At 44.9% G+C, this 8,746-nt stretch overlaps 1 protein-coding gene across 5 annotated transcripts in view; it reads right to left on the reverse strand.

The window, feature by feature from the left end:
* WDR72 (WD repeat domain 72) overlaps positions 1-8,746 on the reverse strand; it is a 241,488-nt gene that overhangs the window by 145,135 nt on the left and 87,607 nt on the right. The gene's annotated exons all lie outside the window — the stretch shown is intronic.

An 8,746-nucleotide genomic window follows, 5' to 3' on the forward strand; every position in this document is an offset into this window, starting at 1 on the left:
CCATGCCCCCCACCCCTCCCCCACAATATACAAAAGTAAGACTTCATTTTAAGCTATTGTGCAATCACCTCTATGTACACTACACAAACACATGTACATCAGGACAAAATATTTTTTGAAATCTCATTAATGAACATTCTAGATGTTTGATTTTTAGAATATAATTTTGTATTTTTCTGGTTCTGAGATAGGACACTCCCTTACTGAAATGGCAAGGGACATCTCTTACTTCCAGGGACAAGGGGAGGGACTTCTATTGGCAAAGGTTGGGGTTAGGTGGCGGGACTTCTGGTCACAAGATGGTTACCACGGGTGGGGCACCTGTCAAGGGGCAAGGCTACCCATGCAGCCTTTGACAGCTTGCCAAAACTCGGTAAACATCCCTCCTGCAACTGACTGCTTAATGCCTCAGCAAGTGTGCGTTTTTGTTAGGGTAATATCTCTTAGTCTTTCTCCAACCAAGGAGTACCCACAAGGCAGTGGGGGCTAGGGTTTTGAGGCACCCTACACTTGTCTTACTCTGGAGGTTGCAACATTGTGGCATTTTATAGGAGATATCCTGCCATGAGTACCCCACCATGTTGCCACCAGGCCCTCCAGTTGGATGCAGTTTACAGTCATACCCAGGACCTCCCACTTCAAGTACCTGTGAAGTATCTAACAGAATACTTTTCCCCCAGATAATTGGGTCTAATGGAGTTAATTGCCATTAAACTGGTAAAAGACTGTGTCCTTCCCCTCCTTCCTCTGCCTTCTCATCCCCGTTCCCCTACACATGTACCTATTTGGATGCAAGTCAAAGTGCATGGTTAATCAGACCCAGGATAAACTGGATTTATTTTTTTACACTCAGATACTAAGGGCTTCAATGTCCTGGTCTCCTAAGACAGGTGCTCAACCCTTGGCCTGCACAGCTGTGTCATTTAGCCCATGAGGCTCCCCATGGGTCCCAAAATTTGGTAGCAGAGGAGTGGTGGCAGTGTTAATTACTGCCAAATTTCCAGACCTGTGGGGAGCCCCATGGGCTGGATAACATGGCTCTGTGTGCTTATTTACACCAGCATGGCAAATACAGCCAGATCCAGGTATGTGGGGCCAGGTCAATATGTGACTAGATCAGGGCGTGCAGGGCTGGGCTAATGTGTGCCCTGCACACTGGCCCCATACCCCTAATCCAGCCCATGGGGCTGAAATGTTGAATACTGCTGTCTTAAGGTATTTTCTTCATCAGACCCTGCAGACTCTACCTTTACACTAATCACCATGCCTTCTAACTAATGTCCCATGAAGAAAGAAATGGAGGTCTATGCTTACTTCATTGATGTCTGGGACTTCTCCCCAGTAAAAATCACCTCATGTTGCTATATTTCCCAAACACACATTAACAAAAAGCACATATTCCCCCAAATTTGCAGGGTTGTTCATTGTAGCCATGTTGGTCTAAGGACATAGGTAAGCAAGGTTCTTTGGTTAGATGCAATATCTTTTATTAGACCAACTAAATAGTTGGAAAAAAAGGTTCTTTGCAAGCTTTCAGGCACAAACACCCTTCGTCAGGCATAGGGAGACTCTGCTGGTGTTATATGTTTTCCAAGGTAGAAAAGAAGCTAATTTACAATATGTAGGTCTGTGAAAATGCATGAGTGGAAGTTTGGAAGACAATGGGTAGAGATGGGGGGTGGGAGCAAAGGAGGGAAATGTGTGAAGGATTGCAAGTGGTCAGCTAGAGGCAGGTTACCGGGGGTATCAAATGTCAGGCAGGTTGCGATGTGTCATAAATCCAATGTCTATAAGTCAATGATTTTTTGTATCCAGTAGATTTATGAAGTGAAGTTTGTAGGCTTGTCTGTGAAAGGTGTTTTGAAAATTCCCTTTGAGGATTAGAACTGAGAGACTGGAGAGGGAGTAACTGTCTTGTGAGAAGTGTGCACCCACAGGTAGTTGGATATTTTTGTCTTTGATGGATTTTCAGTGTGTGTTCATTCTGTCATAACTAATGGTGCATGTTTCATGGAGATTTTGTTTTTTGTACTGCAGCAATTCTTCACATGGTATCCAGGTAGCTCTTTCAAAAATGTCTCTCTCTGGAGGAGTGTCCTTGTTGGGAGAAAGTCCTTTTGAGATTCGTGAGGTGATGATCATGGGTATTCTTCTCAGTGCAAATTCGGTTGTATCAGATAGCTTGGCTATAAATTACAGCTTTTTTGGTGTGTTTAGGGTGATTGCTGGCTCTGTGTAGATATGTATGTTGATCTGTGGATTTCTTGTATATGGTGGTTTGTATTTTACTATTCTGGATATTGATCATGGTGTCTAAAAAGGAAATGCTGGTGCTGGAGTATTCAAGAGATAGTCTGATGGACGGGTGATGATTGTTGAATTAGTGATGGAAATCAATCAGAGACTGCAGGTTTTCTGTCAAAATGATGAAGATGCCATCGATATATCTTAGGTATAGCATGGTGTAGCAGGACACTAAGACGTGCCTGCTTCTTAAGGCTGAAGAAGCCTAGCCAGGGAGATCTGCAGACCAAACAGAGCTCCCCAGATGCAGGTTGCTGGGGTAACAACCTAAGGGAGTAATTGGCCACACCTGCTGTCATCACCTGACTGGCAGGAGGCAGGGTTCTAGTATATACAAGACCAGGCTGTAGCTAGCAGACACACACCTTCTCCCTGGCAACTGATGGAGAAGGAGCTCCTGCCTGCTGAAGTTACTTGAGACCTGCTACTGCCTGCTCTGCTATCTAGGTGGTACATGCCTACAGAGAGTCTCCCAGGTACCTAGATAGGGGCATGTCACTCTGAGTGGAAGTTTGTTCCCTTAAAGGGGCATAACATGGTTGTTATTGTTAGTATTTAAGTTTATAGCTTAGGGGCTTGTGTTTGTGTTCATGTTTAACCCAGAGGATAGGGATGAGGCTAGAAGGGGAGGTTTAGAGGCTTCATTAGTGCCTAGAGAGAGAGGGCATATGATTTGGCAGAGCCCAGTGTCAGGCACAGTAACCAGAGCATAAGAGGGGTGCAATGAGCTCAGAGCACCAAGAAGGTTGCAGCTACAGGGGTGCACTAAGCCCAGAGCGCCAGGAGGGCACAGCCAGAAAGGCCCAGTGAGCCCGTAGCACCAGAGGGGCACAAGTACAGGGTCACAGTGAGCCCATAGCTCCATAGAGGTGGATCCAGAGGGGCACAGCACCCCTAATGCCAGAGGGGCACAGCTAAGGGGGTGCAGAGTCAGGTGCCTAGGAGAGAGGCACAGAGACAGACATCTGAGAGAATAACACAGAAAGCCAGTCACTAGAGAACTTGATGCCTGCGTGTTGCAGAGAGTCAGGAGCCAAAGGATGCAACGCCAGGGGTGTATAGAGTTGACAATGGTAGTAACACCTGTGAGGCATGGGACACATGTAGGGAAGGCCAGAGGGTGTATGCACTGCCTGGAATAGCTGGGCACACACAGGGAAACGTCCTGCCTAATGAACAACTTAATTATTTACTAACAAGTTGTGGCAGGAAAGATAGGTGGATGGACTGCCTAAGACAGGTGGGTAGGCTGCTGCAGAGGTCCACTTCATGGCAGCCCCCTGTTACACATGGGTTTAATGGTGCAGTTCTTGAGGGATTCTTTTTCCAGGTGGGCCATAAAAAGGTTGGCATATTATGGGGCCATTTTGGTGCCCATAACTGTGCCCATGGTCTGGAGGAAATGCTGGTTGTTGAAATTGAAGTTGTTGTGTGTGAGGATGAAGTGTATAAGTTCAGTAATATCTTGAGGTTTGTACTCTGAGTTGTAATTTTACTCTTGCAGATGTGAGTCATGCTTGGATGCCATCCTAGTGTAGGATGTTGGTATATAAGCTGGTGACACATCCTCCTAGCCAGCATGAATGTCACCAGCTTGTATACCAACATCCCACACCAGGATGGCATCCAAGCTCACCTTGCATATAGCCTCCCACACACCGTTAGTTATGATATATACCCTCCTTCTCTGGAACCTATACGGAATATCCTCAAACAAGTGCAACCCATATTAGAAGAAGACCTGATTCTTAAAGAGATCTTCCCAGAACTACCCATCCTAACCTTCAAACAAGCACCAAAACTTGTTAACCTCATCACCAGAAGCCAATTTCTTATGATCCAAACCACACCAAATGGATTCGGACCATGCCAGGACAAGAAATGTAAAGCTTGCCAACACATCTCTACCACTCCCACAATAACTACACCCCACAACAGAACCATCAACATTCCTGGATCTTGTATTACACTTATGGAGGTGCAGGTGTATCTCATCCAGTGCACCAAATGCCCTGATGGAAAATATGTAGGAGAAACCAAACAACTGTGTACCAGAATGAACGCACACCAAAAATATCCAACTCCATGCAGGGACACACTTCTCACAAGACAATCGCTTACTCTCCAATCCCTCAGTTTTAATCTTCAAAGGGAATTTACAAAACACCTTTTGTAGATGTGCCTACAAACTTCACTTCATAAATATACTGGATACAAAAAATCATGGATTTACTATAGATATTGGATTTATGACATTAAACCCTGCCTGACATTTGATACCCCAGGCAACCTGCCTCCAGCTGGCCACTTGAATTCCTTCACAGATTTCCCTTCCTTCTTCTCCCCTTCCATCTACCCATTGTCTTCCAAACTTCCACTCACTTGCGTTTTCACAGATCTGCGTGTTGTAAATTATCTTCTTTCCTACCTTGGAGATCTTATAACACCAGCAGTCTCCCAATGCCTGATGAAGTATGTTTGTGCCCAAAAGCTTACAAAGAATTTTTTTCCAACTATTTAGCTAGCCTAATAAAGAATATCACATCTTCCCAAAGAATCTTGCCTGCCTTATTCCCCCAAACTTACTTACCTACAAGCATGTAGGGGAGAAATATCCCCTTACAGGTGTTTCATCTATTGTATTAATAGTAAAAACTTTTAAAGAAAAAGGTTATCACATTTTTATGTGTTTCATTCTAATACTTTTCCCTAGGTTCAGCAAGAGTAGGATTTCTTCCCCCACCCCCATATTACAAGAGGTTCCATTAAAAATTCAAGTTTTCATAATGCCAGATTCCTGCATTAAATGCATAGTGCGCCTGTATTATAAATAAAGTTACAGATCTCCAACTATGACCAAGAAGGAAAACATAACATTTTGGGCACAGACAATAGTGTAGCTCCTCATTGTAATTGAGAATGGTTTGCAGGAAATGTTCTAAGTTAGATCAACCCCCCCCCGACCAAACAGAAGTTCACTGCTGGTTCCAGGGCGGAGGGGAATCTAGCTCTTGGCTGCCTGTTTGAAGCCAGTTTCCCCTAGCATTGGCCCCTCCTGCTAGCCAGCTGGCACTGTTTTCAGAATGAGAGGACAGGGGGAAGGGAGGAAAGGGAGATTGTTCTAAGGTTCCCTAGACAACATTGGAGGGTGGAGTGGGTGAATCGGAGACCCCACAACTCAAAGGGCTCCAATACACTCATCCCACCCTCCAGTGGGGCTAAAAATACCCCAGACCGAACTCCTTCTGCTCCCTTTCCCCGCTCCTTTTCTGAAAACATTGACAAACTGAATGATAGTGCAGCAGAAGTTAGAGAAGATGTTATGTTTTGAAATTTCTTCATCTGACCTCTCATGCAATGAAGGTTCAGATTTTCACCTGACTGGACATTTTTAAAGTGGTCTGCAGCCATGCACTTGGGTTTGGTCACAGATATAGACTGCTTTTTGTAGCCAAATCAGCTGAAAATTGTTACTTCTTTCTGCACCCTTTTGAAAGGAAACTTCCTGTACTTACAAATTTCCTTACACAAGCACATTTCCTTGTGATAATTATTACCTTGCAAATATTATTATGGCTGTCATTTACAAATGTTGGGTAAAACCTCCTATCTAGGTTCTAGTCCTGTAAAAACTTATACAACTACTTAATATTATGACTCGACACAATGTCTTTACACTGATTCAATTCACTGTCATCCTGTGCCTAAGCACTATAATAGCACTTACTGAAGCTACTACCCTGGGGCTAAATACAGACATTCAAAAAACCCAAGACAGAATTGATCCAATCTACACAGGTTTCTCTAAGCTGCATAGGTTGGGTTGGGATCCCAAAGAACACGTTTTCTCTTTGGTTTTGGTGGGGGGGGAGGGGGACAGGCAGATGCCTGCACTGGCTGAGGCCAGAAATGTAGGGGGCACTCCTGCACACCTCACAATGTGCCGGAGATTACTAAGGGCAGCCAAGCACAGCCCATCCCTGATTGGCTGGCAGCACACCCTCCCAAATCCTTGTTGTCAGCCACAAGGAGTGGGGAGCCAGCGCAGAATGTCTCCCCAGGCCCACTCCCCCCACCAGCAGCCAGCTGCCAGCAGTGGGGGTGGGAGGAGGAAGAAGAGAAAGCGGAGGCCCTCACCAGATCCAGTCCTTCTAAACCCAGCCAAAATAGTTGCGGGGGAGGGGGCATGGCAGGGACTCTGTTCCCCACACCCCATATCCAACTGTCTGCCAGTTGCAGGAGTCACGGCTAGGAGCCACATGCCTGTCCACTGCTCGGGGAACTGGGGATGGGGCGGAAGTGGGGGAGCAGTCACCTCAGAATGTTAAGGGTACAAGACTGGGCTCACAGGGCGCCTATACATGTGCAGGGAGGCTGCTTAGATGTGCTGTAATTACACCATGTCTGCTGGAGTGTGGTAATTACCACACTCCAGCAGACTCCAGCTTCATGTGTATCAGCATCCCCACGCTTACAAATGGTGGCAGGGACACTTTAACTAAGGCTCGTTCAATGAGCTTTAGTTATAGCATCCCTGTCACGATTTTTCAGTGTGGAGACGCTGATACATGTGATGCTCCGGGAGCTTTAATTAGAGCAGCTCTAGGAGGCACTCTAATTAAAGCGCCCCCGTCCCCACCTCCCAAGGCATGTATATAAATGTGCACAGGTGTTCTGCGGTGAAACCTTGGTTGCAATGAAATCAACAGAGCATTGCTAAAGAACTGATTCATGGCTGAGGCATTAGTGGTAAGCAATCTTACTGGTAAATGGAAGCCATATCAGTGGTAAAAATATTGTTTAGGACACTGGAAAGCATTTTGATCTAATTACTTCATATTCATACTGTTATTCCAGATGGCTTTCCTAGCCAGACCATTTTACCTATTCCAAATGGAGAATTAATGAACACAGGTGATTAACCTCTCTGCAAACAATAAACACAAATATTCTAGTGTTTCATCAGCATGAAATGAAGTTCTTTTCCCATTTCTGTGATGTATCAAGTAAGGCCAGACAACAGCTTTTGTCTTGAGCTAACTTTTAGGCACTACTTACCTGTGCAAATTGATCAGAAGGGTTATCTCCTGTAAGTGGGGACAGAGTTTCCTTGACCAAGTATCTTTTCTCTATGGCACTTAGAGAAGAGATTATTATAGTTTTTAGAATAATCTCCAGGTGGACTGATTATCTATTCATCTCAGTCTAGGATTGACTCCTAAACTGGAATCATAGAGTTTGAATAAACTTCAAGGCTCACCCAGCCCAGGCATGTCAAAATATGGCTTGAAGGGTCCAGGAAGGGCTGGACATTTAAGGATGCCACCAATGTACAGAGCCTGGAAATGCATGTTGGTGGTACAGGGCTGAATGATGGTTGTGTTAACCCCTGTGACTCCCTGACAACATTCATCTCACTGCTGCTTGCTTGCCACTGCTGATCTTACCTAATCTACATAGATATGGAATTTACTGTTTTCAAAACATCCCAGGTAGATACCTATCCAGGCTCTTCAAATCTCCAAAGGATACTCCACAACTTCTCTAGGCAGTCTGTTCCATTCTCCTACTGCTCACAGTTGAGAAGTATTTCCAGATATTTGACATAACTTTCCTTTGCTGAAGTTTAAGTCTGCTACCATGTGTTCTCCCTTCTGTGTCAAAGGAGAACAAGTTTTCTTCATCTTTATGAAAGCCTAAAATATATCTGAAAACTGCTATCACATCCCTTCTTATTTTCCTCCCCCCGCAAACAAAACATATCTACATATCAACCTCCTTCTGCTTATCTGGCTTATACTGTGGCTTATTTTACTTCCTTCATACTTGTTTCTGGGGCCTTTCCATTTTCTTTATACCTATCCAACTCTACATGCAATACTTCAGATGAGACTAACCAGTACCATTCTGCTCAATGCAATTATTTTCTGTCTTGTGTACAATTCTTTGTTAATGAAGTCCTGCATTATTTGTCTCTTTGCTGCATTTTGTTGGAAAGCTTTTAACCCCAAGGAAGATAACAGATTTTAAAGTATTTGCTTCCCATCACATTGTTAGAAACAAAGAGTTAGGGGGTTAATGTTAGGGATGAGGGCATAGGTAGTCTGGTCTAATGCCAAGGAAAAGCAGAACCTGGGGCTGGGTCAAAGAGCAGGCAGCCATGTACTAGGGCTGTGCAAAGCTTCAGGTGGCGATTCGATTTGGAGGAGATTTGGCCCAATTCAGTGGCTGACTCCCCGAATCTGAATCAAATCAGGGGACCAATTAAAAGGTCCAAATCAATTCCAAAGATTTGGAGAGCTTTGAAAAGCTTCGGAGAGCGTTGATGATTTGGACAGTGTCCGGTGGCTGCAGCAGGGAGCTGCAGCCAGACTCCGAGCTGGTAAGTACTAGGGGTGGGGGAGGGGGAAGGGGACCATGGTGGGACTCTTAACAGGCCCCA

This window comes from Alligator sinensis, unplaced genomic scaffold (assembly GCF_000455745.1).
Source record: "Alligator sinensis unplaced genomic scaffold, ASM45574v1 scaffold250_1, whole genome shotgun sequence".
Lineage (NCBI taxonomy): Eukaryota > Metazoa > Chordata > Crocodylia > Alligatoridae > Alligator > Alligator sinensis.